This window comes from Oncorhynchus keta, chromosome 5, assembly GCF_023373465.1.
Source record: "Oncorhynchus keta strain PuntledgeMale-10-30-2019 chromosome 5, Oket_V2, whole genome shotgun sequence".
Taxonomy (NCBI): domain Eukaryota; kingdom Metazoa; phylum Chordata; class Actinopteri; order Salmoniformes; family Salmonidae; genus Oncorhynchus; species Oncorhynchus keta.
The window spans coordinates 37,043,791-37,057,240 of NC_068425.1; the positions used below are offsets into that span (position 1 = coordinate 37,043,791).

General features: G+C 46.1%; 2 long non-coding RNA genes and 1 pseudogene across 2 annotated transcripts; 1 reads left to right on the forward strand and 2 right to left on the reverse strand.

The window, feature by feature from the left end:
* Positions 1-3: 3 nt before the first annotated feature.
* On the reverse strand, positions 4-1,547 carry LOC127930259 (uncharacterized). The gene is made up of 2 exons (XR_008137553.1): positions 1,492-1,547; positions 4-1,417 (listed from the first exon to the last, which is right to left on the reverse strand). It is a non-coding gene; the product is annotated as an uncharacterized LOC127930259 (long non-coding RNA).
* Positions 1,548-1,734: 187 nt separating this feature from the next.
* LOC127930258 (uncharacterized) lies at positions 1,735-2,745 on the forward strand. Its single transcript, XR_008137552.1, has 3 exons — positions 1,735-2,121; positions 2,359-2,546; positions 2,611-2,745. It is a non-coding gene; the product is annotated as an uncharacterized LOC127930258 (long non-coding RNA).
* Positions 2,746-2,894: 149 nt separating this feature from the next.
* The window catches only part of LOC118381298 (monocarboxylate transporter 4-like), a 13,310-nt pseudogene continuing 2,754 nt past the window's right edge, over positions 2,895-13,450 (reverse strand).

The following is a 13,450-nucleotide window of genomic DNA, read 5'->3' on the forward strand; positions in this document are numbered from 1 at the left end:
GGATGCATCCCAAATCAAATTTTATTTGTCACATACTTTGAATATAACAGGTGTAGTAGACCTTACAGTGAAATGCTGACTTACAAGCCCTTAACCAATAATACTGTTTTAAGAAAAATAAGTGTGAAGAATGTATTTACTAAAATAAAGTGAAGTAAAAAATTAATAAATAAAAAATGGAAGAAAATAGAAAAATAACAAATAATTAAAGAGCAATTATAAAATAACAGTAGCGAGGCTGTATACAGGGTGTTACGGTACAGAGTCAATGTGGAGGCTATATACAGGGTGTTACGGTACAGAGTCAATGTGGAGGCTATATACAGGGTGTTACGGTACAGAGTCAATGTGGAGGCTATATACAGGGGGTACCGGTGCAGAGTCAATGTGGAGGCTATATACAGGGGGTACCGGTGCAGAGTCAATGTGGAGGCTATATGCAGGGGGTACCGGTGCAGAGTCAATGTGGAGGCTATATACAGGATGTTACGGTACATAGTCAATGTGGAGGCTATATGCAGGGGGTACCGGTGCAGAGTCAATGTGGAGGCTATATGCAGGGGGTACCGGTGCAGAGTCAATGTGGAGGCTATATACAGGGTGTTACGGTACAGAGTCAATGTGGAGGCTAAATACAGGGGGTACAGAGTCAATGTGGAGGCTATATACAGGGGGTACCGGTGCAGAGTCAATGTGTGAGGGCACAGGTTAGTCGAGGTAATTGAGGTAATATGTACATGTAGGTAGAGTTAAAGTGACTATGCACCTTAGTGGGACCCTAGTCCCTTTCCCTAGTCCCTCCTGAGTGGCGCAACGGTCTAAGGCACTGTGTCACAGTGCTAGAGGCGTCACTACAGACACCTGGTTCGATTCCAGGCCTTATCACAACGGTCTAAGGCACTGTGTCACAGTGCTAGAGGCGTCACTACAGACACCTGGTTCGATTCCAGGCCTTATCACAACGGTCTAAGGCACTGTCACAGTGCTAGAGGCGTCACTACAGACACCTGGTTCGATTCCAGGCTGTATCACAACCGGCTGTGATTGGGAGTCCCATAGGGCGGTGCACAATTGGCCCGGCGTCGTCCGGGTTTGGGCCGTCATTGTAAATAAGAATTTGTTCTTAACTGACTCGTTAAATAAATAAATAAATAAATACATACAAACTTTTGACCAGGGACACTAGTGCACTATATAGGGAACATGGTGCCATTTGGGATGCATCCAAGGTAGACTAATAGCCACACCTCTACGTCAACATGGTATTTATCAGTTAACATGTAGCACTGAGAAAACAGAACACGCAGTGAACACGGATATCAATATAACTTATCATGAAACGGAGAGGCTATTAACCTTCCTTAACTAATACTGACGGAAAGTATCAATACATTTATCAATACATTTATCAATACATCTATCAATACATGTATCAATACATTTATCAATACATGTATCAATACATCTATCAATACATTTATCAATACATACATATCAATACATTTATCAATACATGTATCAATACATGTATCAATACATTTATCAATACATCTATCAATACATGTATCAATACATCTATCAATACATTTATCAATACATCTATCAATACATGTATCAATACATTTATCAATACATTTATCAATACATTTATCAATACATGTATCAATACATGTATCAATACATCTATCAATACATTTATCAATACATGTATCAATACATTTATCAATACATTTATCAATACATTTTTTTAAGTTCTGTGTTTTTTAGATCTGTATTGGAGGTCATTGGTTTCTGTCAGCTATTTCTGCCAGACTGGTTCCAAATGGAACCCTATTCCCTATATAGTGCACTAGTTTTGAACAGAGCCCTATGGGGACCCTGGTATAAAAAAATTAGTGCACTATATAGGGAGTAGAGTTCCATTTGGGACTCACACAGCATCTACAGATTAAACTGTGAAGTCTAGAAACAGTGTGACCTATTTCTGCCATCGTAGTTAATGTTATGACACTGAAACAAACAGAAACAGGGTACCTCTGTCTGGGTGCCATGAGGGAGGTAACCAGGGATACTAGTCTGGTGTTCTCATTGGCATCTCTCTGTCTGGGTGCCATTAGGGAGGTAAACCAGGGATACTAGTCTGGTGTTCTCATCTGGCCATCCAGGGATACTCTGGTGTTCTCATTGTCTGGGTGCCATGAGGGAGGTAACCAGGGATACTAGTCTGGTGTTCTCAGGCATAGTCTAGTCTGGTGTTCTCATTGGCATCTCTCTCTGTCTGGGTGCCATGAGGGGGTAACCAGGGATACTAGTCTGGTGTTCTCATTGGCATCTCTCTGTCTGGGTGCCATGAGGGAGGTAACCAGGGATACTAGTCTGGTGTTCTCATTGGCTTCTCTCTGTCTGGGTGCCATGAGGGGGTAACCAGGGATACTAGTCTGGTGTTCTCATTGGCATCTCTCTGTCTGGGTGCCATTAGGGGGGTAACCAGGGATACTAGTCTGGTGTTCTCATTGGCATCTCTCTGTCTGGGTGCCATTAGGGAGGTAAACCAGGGATACTAGTCTGGTGTTCTTATTGGCTTCTCTCTGTCTGGGTGCCATTAGGGAGGTAACCAGGGATACTAGTCTGGTGTTCTCATAGACATTTGTCTCTCTGTCTGTGTGTTCTAGTCTAATAAAGTCTACAATCTCTACAAGGTTACAGAGTGAAATTCAACCGTTCAACATCACTATACCTTTAAACGTCTGTGCCAAAGCTCTGAGTGAAATGATATGCATAACAGTAGCCAGATATCTATCCATTCATTCCTCATTCTGCCACTCAACAGAATGTTGCCTGACAGCGGAATGTTCCACGCTGGGTTTGGTTAAAGTTCCGGAACACTTGTAATGTTGTGTTCCAGAGTAACAGTGGTAGGAAGTGACGGTATTTATTCCACATTATTACAGACAACAACATGGTGTCTCTACCATATCGCCCCGCAGCACTACACACTGGTAGCTTCACAATTCACACGGCACGGCACAACACTATTAACACGGCTATTCACTTGACATTTATCAGTTTCACTTCACCATTGTGTGTGTGTGTGTGTGTGTGTGTGTGTGTGTGTGTGTGTGTGTGTGTGTGTGTGTGTGTGTGTGTGTGTGTGTGTGTGTGTGTGTGTGTGTGTGTGTGTGTGTGTTATTGTTGTTGATATGGCACACAGCCCCACAGAGAACAGCTACACAACATAACAACACAACAACACCTCAACGACATACAGGAGGATACTGCTAGGACCAGCTGTGTCTTCCCCAGTATGCTTCTCTAAGCACTTTCTTGGCCCACTTCTAAGTACACTTTTTAGTGCCCTTCAAAGTACACTGCGGAGTACAATTCTTAGTGCCCTTTAAAGCGCCCTTGGCAATGTTTAAGTTTAGAGTCTGTAGTTTGTCCTGTGCCAGGTTCTCTTCCTCCTACAGACGTGTCTCAGAACTGGAGAGCAAGGCGCCATTTTGTTCTTCTGGTTCTTTAAGGAAGCGCTCCACTTCTTCTGAGACCATCATTACGCTCTCAGGCCTGATCTCCTCCTTCTCTTTCTCACTGTCTTCCTCGTCCTCCTTTGCTTTCTCAACCGCTTCCTTCTTCATCTCCTTCACCTCCTCTTTCTCCTTCATCTCCTTCATCTCCTTCACCTCCTCTTTCTCCTTCTCCTCCTTCATCTCCTTCACCTCCTCTTTCTCCTTCTCCTCCTTCATCTCCTTCAGCTCCTCTTTCTCCTTCTCCTCTTTCTCCTTCTCTTCTTTCTCCTTCATCTCCTTCACCTCTTTCTCCCCCTTCTCTACTTCCTCCTCCTCCTCTTCCTCAGCGGCAACAGGCTTGTTGAGAAGCTCCATTTCCGCGGAAACCGTTCCGTTCTCCAGTTCCGCAGCGGGTTCCGAGGGCTTCTTCCTGATGAACAGGAAGTTACACGTGGCGAGGACCACGGCGGCGAGGACCACCTCAATTCCTGCCAGCAGGAACACGTACATGTAGTTCTTAGTGGCGTCCAGCAGCCGACCTGAGGAGGGAGAGAGAGATGGAGAGAGGGAGAGAGGGAGGAGGAGGGAGAGAGAGATGGAGGAGGAGGGAGAGAGAGAGGGAGGAGGAGGGAGGGAGGGAGGGAGGAGGAGGAGGAGGGAGGAGGGAGGAGGGAGGAGGAGGGAGAGAGAGAGAGAGAGAGGGAGGAGGCGGAGGAGGGAGAGAGAGCGGGAGGAGGAGGGAGAGAGGGAGGTAGAGAGGGAGGAGGAGGGAGAGAGGGAGGGAGAGAGAGAGGAGGAGGAGGAGGGAGAGAGGGAGGGAGAGAGAGAGGAGGAGGAGGAGGGAGAGAGGGAGGGAGGAGGAGGAGGGAGAGAGGGAGAGGGAGAGAGAGGGAGGAGGATGAGGAGGGAGAGAGAGAGGGAGGAGGATGGAGAGGGAGAGAGAGAGGGAGGAGGAGGAGGGAGAGAGAGAGAGGGAGGAGGAGGGAGAGAGAGAGAGGTTGGAGGAGGAGGGAGAGAGAGAGGGAGGAGGAGGGAGAGGGAGAGAGAAAGGGAGGAGGAGGAGGAGGGAGAGAGAGAGAGAGAGAGAGGGAGGAGGGAGAGAGAGGGAGGGAGAGAGAGAGGGAGGAGGAGGAGGGAGGAGGGAGAGGAGAGAGTGAGGAGGGAGAGAGATCAGAGGGGAGAGGAAACTGGATAAATTCTCCATTATATTTATCTAACCTTAACCTTAACCCTAACCAAGCCCTAACCCAACCTCCACCTGTTAATCCTGTGTGTACTAACCTGCTCCTGGTGGTCCCACCAGCACAGCAATAGCTTCCATGAGCAACACCAGTCCTATAGCGCTGGGGAATTTCTCCGTGCCAACGATCGCCATGAGAACCTCAAACTGTAGCGCCCCGACCATGCCGTAGGAGATCCCAAAGAACACACAGAACACCACCAGAGACGGGTAGTCCTTCGCCTGCAGGTGACATGAAAACCAGATAGTATTTACAGTAACATTTTACAGTATTTACAGTAACATTTTACAGTATTTACAGAAACATTTTCTTTATTTACAGTAACATTTTACAGTATTTACAGTAACATTTTACAGTATTTACAGTAACATTTACAGTATTTACAGTAACATTTTACAGTATTTACAGTAACATTTGACAGTATTTACAGGATACCAACAGTAACAGTATTGTTACAGTAACAACAGGGGTGTTAACAACACCTATAGGTATAGTTTAGATGCTGTATGTATCATTAGTCAATACAACAAACAGAAATGTACACATGACAACCAAATCAACCTCAACAAGCCAACACATTACTGTAATTACACGTCCAGCCCTACCTGAGATCCCACCAGGTCAGTGCATCCATTGAAGAGCATGGCAAAGCTGAACAAGTAAACAACTCTGGGCCTGACCCACTTCAGCCCAGCGATGATGCCACAGGTGGGCCGGGCGAAGATGTCTATGAAGCCGAGGATGGATAGGAGGAGGGCCGACTTGGTGTCTTCGTTGCCCAGCTCTTTGGCATAGCTCACCACGAACACCGGCGGCACAAACAGACCCAGAACCTAGGACAGGATCGGATGAGCTCTCAACCATGTCAATTTGAAACGAAGGACGACTATTTCATTGCAGTCAAGTGACATGAATACAAATAAACACTAATTAAAAACATAGAAGAACTTTAGCTTCTACTTTGTAGTTTATTTTGAAGTCATTTAAAATGAAGACCCTTTTTTTCAATTATTGAATTGTAATTTCAGTTTTCATAGAGCTCTGGTCAGAAGTAGTGCACTATATATAGGGTGCCAAGAGCTCTGGTCAGGTAGTGCCATAGAGCCATAGAGCTCTGGTCAAAAGTACTATATATAGGAATGCACTATATATAGGGAATAGGGTGCCATAGAGCTCTGGTCAAAAGTAGTGCACTATATATAGGGAATAGGGTGCCACTATATATAGGGAATAGGGTGCCATAGAGCTCTGGTCAGAAGTAGTGCACTATATAGGGAATAGGGTGCCATAGAGCTCTGGTCAAAGTAGTGCACTATATATAGGGAAATAGGGTGCCATAGGTAGTGCACATAGAATAGCCATAGAGCTCTGGTCAGAAGTAGTGCACTATATAGGGAATAGGGTGCCATAGAGCTCTGGTCAGAAGTAGTGCACTATATATAGGGAATAGGGTGCCATAGAGCTCTGGTCAGAAGTAGTGCACTATATATAGGGAATAGGGTGCCATAGAGCTCTGGTCAGAAGTAGTGCACTATATATAGGGAATAGGGTGCCATAGAGCTCTGGTCAGAAGTAGTGCACTATATATAGGGAATAGGGTGCCATAGAGCTCTGGTCAGAAGTAGTGCACTATATAGGGAATAGGGTGCCATTTGGGACAGTATTGTTCTTGTTCTGACTCACCATAATAGATGCAGCTATGGTGTAGATCAGGTAACCCCTGTCCTTAAACACACTGAAGTCCAGGAGAGGTTTGGGTTTGGACTGGGTCTTCTCTACCTCCAACTCTTTTCCCTCCTTCTCTACGTCTTCCCGCTGGGGGTTTAGGAGGGGCCACTAGGGGCCTCATGAGGGCCGCGCAGGCGCAGCAGTTGAGCAGGAGCCCTCCGAGGATGAGGAAGCCTCCTCTCCAACCGTACTGGTACTGCAACAGCTGGAAGAGACAGCAGGGTTAGGGTCAAAGGTTAGAGGTGTAATGTAGAGGGGAGAGGCAGCAACGGGTGATGGGGCTCCCAGCAGCAGGGTTATGGTTAGGGGTCAGGGGTCAGACGTTAGGGGTGTTGCGTTGTACCTGTCCCAGAGGTGATAAGCAGCAGAGGGCCACAGGGCTCCCAGCAGCAGGGTCAGGGGTTAGGGGTCAGGGGTCAGACGTTAGAGGTGTAGTGTAGTACCTGTCCCAGAGGTGATAAGCAGCAGAGGGCCACAGGGCTCCCAGCAGCAGGGTTATGGTTAGGGGTCAGGGGTTAGGGGTCTGGGGTCAGGAGTCAGACGTTAGAGGTGTAGTGTCGTACCTGTCCCAGAGGTGATAAGCAGCAGAGGGCCACAGGGCTCCCAGCAGCAGGGTTATGGTTAGGGGTCAGGGGTCAGGAGTCAGACGTTAGAGGTGTAGTGTCGTACCTGTCCCAGAGGTGATAAGCAGCAGAGGGCCACAGGGCTCCCAGCAGCAGCCAAGCCGTTAGCCAGGGGCCTCTTCTCACTGAAGTAGCGATTCAGCATGATCAGAGACGGCTGGAAGTTCAACGCCAGGCCCAGACCTGGAGGACAGGGGGACAGGAGAGGACTGTCAAAGAAGTGGGAGACATACAGTATCACTAATGACTGTAATGACTCCAGACCTGGAGGACAGGGGGACAGGAGAGGACTGTCAAAGAAGTGGGAGACATACAGTACCACATTGATGACACTGATGTACAGGTGTGTGTGACCAACCTGTAATGACTCCAGTAGACAGGTAGATGTGGATGATGCTGGTGGAGAAGGACGACAGAATCATCCCCAGAGAGGCAAAAAGTCCCCCCACCATCATCACCGGACGACACCCGTAACGATTCACCAACACACTGCACAGAGGACCTGCAGGGAGAGGAACACACACGTATCGAATCTGTGTCTCAGTGTGTGTGTGTGTGTGTGTGTGTGTGTGTGTGTGTGTGTGTGTGTGTGTGTGTGTGTGTGTGTGACAGTATCTGTGTGTGTGTGTGTGTGTGTGTGTGTGTGTGTGTGTGTGTGTGTGTGTGTGTGTGTGTGTGTGTGTGTGTGTGTGTGTGTGTGTGTGTGTGTGTGTGACAGTGTGTGTGTGTGTGTGTGTGTGTGTGTGTGTGTGTGTGTGTGTGTGTGTGTGTGTGTGTGTGTGTGTGACAGTATCAGTGTACCTGTCTTTTTTATTTTTCTGTGGTATCCAATTTTTTATTTCGTCGGAGGAAACACCGTACACCTGGCGACCGTGTCAGCTGTCATGCTCCCTGCCCGTCACAGGAGTCGCTAGAGCACGATGCGATAAGGACATCCCTGTCGGCCAAACCTTCCCCAAACCCGGACGACGCTGGGCCAATTGTGCGCCGCCCCATGGGTCTCCCGGTCGCAGCCGGCTGAGACAGAACCTGGACTCTTAACCCAGAATCTCTAGTGGCACAACTAGCACTGCGATGCAGTGTCTTAGACCCCCGCACCACTCGGCTACCTGCCTGTGTGTGTGTGTGTGTGTGTGTGTGTGTGTGTGTGTGTGTGTGTGCGCGTGCGTGCGTGCGTGCGTGCGTGTGTGTACATCCTCTACCTGTGCCGTACAGCATAGCCAGCAGTATAGATGAGATCCATGCTGTGTCGCTGTACCCCACGTGGAACTCTCTGATCAGCTCCTTGAAGAACACGCTGACAGCCTTGGGGAAGGCGTAGGAGAACCCAGTGATGACGAAACAGCCGGACAGCACAGCCCAGCCCCACCCCCCGTCTGGTGCCTTCACCCCCCCAGGTCCCTCGTCCACCACCGCACCTCCCATGGTCCTCTAACTTTGGATCTGAGAGGAGAAAGAGGAGGGGGTGGGTTATGGTATAGATAACACTGGGGGGGGTAGTCCTGACCGGGACTAGAACCCAGGTCCCGGTCAGCCCAGTCTGTCAACCCAACACCTTAGCTGTTACACCAAGAGATCTAAAGCTCTTGATGAGGTTGCTAGGTGTTGGGATTAAAGGTCGCTACAATAGAAATGGAATTCATAGAACGTGCATAATCAGCGTAGATCTAACTTTGTATATTGGTAGTAACACGACTTCCTATCTGTATCCTAAAGCCCCGTAACCATGTTGTCATTGCCTTAATTATTACTGTGTTGAATTTTATTTCACCTTTATTTCACTACGCAAGTCAGTTAAAGAACAAATTATTATTTACAATGACGGCCTACCCCGGGCCAAACCCGGGACGACGCTGGGCCAATTGTACGCTGCACTGTGGGACTCCCAATCACGGTCGGTTGTGATACAGCCTGGATTCGAACCAGGGTGCCTGTAGTGACGCCTCAAGCACTGAGATGCAGTGCCTTAGACCGCTGTGATACAGCCTGGATTCGAACTAGGGTGCCTATATTGACGCCTCTAGTACTGAGATGCAGTGCCTTAGACCGCTGTGATACAGCCTGGATTCGAACCAGGGTGCCTATATTGACGCCTCTAGTACTGAGATGCAGTGCCTTAGACCTCTGTGATACAGCCTGGAATCGAACCAGGGTGTCTGTAGTGACACCTCTAGTACTGAGATGCAGTGTCTTAGACCGCTGTGATACAGCCTGGAATCGAACCAGGGTGTCTGTAGTGACACCTCTCACCCTGAGATGCAGTATCTTAGACCGCTGTGATACAGCCTGGAATCGAACCAGGGTGTCTGTAGTGACACCTCTCACCCTGAGATGCAGTATCTTAGACCGCTGTGATACAGCCTGGAATCGATGATATATTGATTAAATGATATATTGATTAAATGATATATTGATTAAATGATATATTGATTAAATGATATATTGATTAAATGATATATTGATTAAAGGATATATTGATTAAATGACATATTGATTAAATGATATATTGATTAAATGATATACTGATGAACAGATTGCATGAAGTGGCTTGGCCTTGGTCTGTATTCATTGTGCAACAGCAGGTTGGAATACGGTCAGCAACAATGATTTAAACCAGACTGAAATGTTCAATATAAAATACAATCCATTATTTACTCTCCATATCCCCGCCAGGTGACCTTGCACACCTGGAGGTCACTACAGTATTGCAATCATCTTTTCTGTGTGTGTACTTTCAGAAATATATTCTGCTTACCCCAATATACACACAGTCTGTAATAATCACACTCACCACCACCATCACAATATATTAGATTTATAAACATAGCTACAGGAGACTGACTGATTACACTGGGTAATGGCTAGCCATGGCTCCATGGAGAGCCGTAATGGACTCTGGAGATTTACAGTTTCACTTCAGCAATGGAGAAAGCAATGGGTTTTAGTGCCACCGCCACACATCAGCAACCATGGCAGCCCCCCCAGGCCAAGCATTCTCTGAGGGATATTTATGACCAAGACACCATCGATATAGAGAGCTAGCCACGCATGCACACATGCGATATGCTGATATGCTTGAGGCTGGCTTTAATAAACTATTCTCAATGCCAAATCCTTTAAAACATTTGACAGGATTTTTTTCCTATAATAGGATGTTAGTGGGACTGTTAATATACTAATGAGCTTTATGAGATCTATGTCAGGTGTGTCTAGTCTATAGAGGTTGATAGTAGATCTATGTCTGGTGTGTCTAGTCTATAGAGGTTGGTAGTAGATCTATGTCTGGTGTGTCTAGTCTATAGAGGTTGGTAGTAGATCTATGTCAGGTGTGTCTAGTCTATAGAGGTTGATAGTAGATCTATGTCTGGTGTGTCTAGTCTATAGAGGTTGGTAGTAGATCTATGTCTGGTGTGTCTAGTCTATAGAGGTTGGTAGTAGATCTATGTCTGGTGTGTCTAGTCTATAGAGGTTGGTAGTAGATCTATGTCAGGTGTGTCTAGTCTATAGAGGTTGGTAGTAGATCTATGTCTGGTGTGTCTAGTCTATAGAGGTTGGTAGTAGATCTATGTCAGGTGTGTCTAGTCTATAGAGGTTGGTAGTAGATCTATGTCTGGTGTGGCTAGTCTATAGAGGTTGATAGTAGATCTTTGTCTGGTGTGTCTAGTCTATAGAGGTTGGTAGTAGATCTATGTCTGGTGTGTCTAGTCTATAGAGGTTGATAGTAGATCTATGTCTGGTGTGTCTAGTCTATAGAGGTTGGTAGTAGATCTATGTCTGGTGTGTCTAGTCTATAGAGGTTGGTAGTAGATCTATGTCTGGTGTGTCTAGTCTATAGAGGTTGGTAGTAGATCTATGTCTGGTGTGTCTAGTCTATAGAGGTTGGTAGTAGATCTATGTCTGGTGTGTCTAGTCTATAGAGGTTGGTAGTAGATCTATGTCTGGTGTGTCTAGTCTATAGAGGTTGGTAGTAGATCTATGTCTGGTGTGTCTAGTCTATAGAGGTTGGTAGTAGATCTATGTCTGGTGTGTCGAGTCTATAGAGATTGTTAGTAGATCTATGTCTGGTGTGTCTAGTCTATAGAGGTTGGTAGTAGATCTATGTCTGGTGTGTCTAGTCTATAGAGGTTGGTAGTAGATCTATGTCTGGTGTGTCTAGTCTATAGAGGTTGGTAGTAGATCTATGTCTGGTGTGTCTAGTCTATAGAGGTTGGTAGTAGATCTATGTCTGGTGTGTCTAGTCTATAGAGGTTGGTAGTAGATCTATGTCTGGTGTGTCTAGTCTATAGAGATTGTTAGTAGATCTATGTCTGGTGTGTCTAGTCTATAGAGGTTGGTAGTAGATCTATGTCTGGTGTGTCTAGTCTATAGAGGTTGGTAGTAGATCTATGTCTGGTGTGTCTAGTCTATAGAGGTTGGTAGTAGATCTATGTCTGGTGTGTCTAGTCTATAGAGGTTGGTAGTAGATCTATGTCTGGTGTGTCTAGTCTATAGAGGTTGGTAGTAGATCTATGTCTGGTGTGTCTAGTCTATAGAGGTTGGTAGTAGATCTTATGTCTGGTGTGTCTAGTCTATAGAGGTTGGTAGTAGATCTATGTCTGGTGTGTCTAGTCTATAGAGGTTGGTAGTAGATCTATGTCTGGTGTGTCTAGTCTATAGAGGTTGGTAGTAGATCTATGACTGGTGTGTCTAGTCTATAGAGGTTGGTAGTAGATCTATGTCTGGTGTGTCTAGTCTATAGAGATTGGTAGTAGATCTATGTCTGGTGTGTCTAGTCTATAGAGGTTGGTAGTAGATCTATGACTGGTGTGTCTAGTCTATAGAGGTTGGTAGTAGATCTATGTCTGGTGTGTCTAGTCTATAGAGGTTGGTAGTAGATCTATGTCTGGTGTGTCTAGTCTATAGAGGTTGGTAGTAGATCTATGTCTGATGTGTCTAGTCTATAGAGGTTGGTAGTAGATCTATCTATGTCTGGTGTGTCTAGTCTATAGAGGTTGGTAGTAGATCTATGTCTGGTGTGTCTAGTCTATAGAGGTTGGTAGTAGATCTATGTCTGGTGTGTCTAGTCTATAGAGGTTGGTAGTAGATCTATGTCTGGTGTGTCTAGTCTATAGAGGTTGGTAGTAGATCTATGTCTGGTGTGTCTAGTCTATAGAGGTTGGTAGTAGATCTATGTCTGGTGTGTCTAGTCTATAGAGGTTGGTAGTAGATCTATGTCTGGTGTGTCTAGTCTATAGAGGTTGGTAGTAGATCTATGTCTGGTGTGTCTAGTCTATAGAGGTTGGTAGTAGATCTATGTCTGGTGTGTCTAGTCTATAGAGGTTGTTAGTAGATCTATGTCTGGTGTGTCTAGTCTATAGAGGTTGGTAGTAGATCTATGTCTGGTGTGTCTAGTCTATAGAGGTTGGTAGTAGATCTATGTCTGGTGTGTCTAGTCTATAGAGGTTGGTAGTAGATCTATGTCTGGTGTGTCTAGTCTATAGAGGTTGGTAGTAGATCTATGTCTGGTGTGTCTAGTCTATAGAGGTTGGTAGTAGATCTATGTCTGGTGTGTCTAGTCTATAGAGGTTGGTAGTAGATCTATGTCTGGTGTGTCTAGTCTATAGAGGTTGGTAGTAGATCTATGTCTGGTGTGTCTAGTCTATAGAGGTTGATAGTAGATCTATGTCTGGTGTGTCTAGTCTATAGAGGTTGGTAGTAGATCTATGTCTGGTGTGTCGAGTCTATAGAGGTTGGTAGTGTCTAGTGTCTAGTCTAGCAGTGGGCCTATAGCCTAACTGACACCTGTTGTAGCCCAATTAGAGCTTATAACCTAATACAGATCCTGCGCGAGAACGAATAGAGAAGAGGAAAGAGTGCCTCCCACTGGCCTTCAACACCACTTTCAGAAGCATCTGGTCTCCCATCCAGGGACGAACACTGCTTCGCTCCGTGATTGAGCGTCCCGTAGGGCGGCACACAACGGGCCCAGCCAGCGGTTGGGCCGGGGTAGGCCGTCATTGGGGATAAGAATTTGTAAAAACGTCTGGGGTCGCTCTCCTTTCCCGCGCATCCTTGGAATGTCTTCACAAGTTTAAAGCCAAAACTCCACGTTCGATTAATTCTCTGGAGCGCAGCTTTAAAGGGACGGATTGACCGTGACACAGTTCTGTTTCCATCTTGAAGAAAGACTGATACTGAGAACCCAAACAAAGACATTCCCCTTTAAGATCCGACATATAGGCCTATCTCGTAAATAGACCTGCTACCATAGCCCACTGTACATGGCCAATGTTGTGCGGGCATAACGGTCCTTTGAATACCTAACCTACAGCAAATACAGTATTATAAAAACAGCACTATTAACAAATGTTTT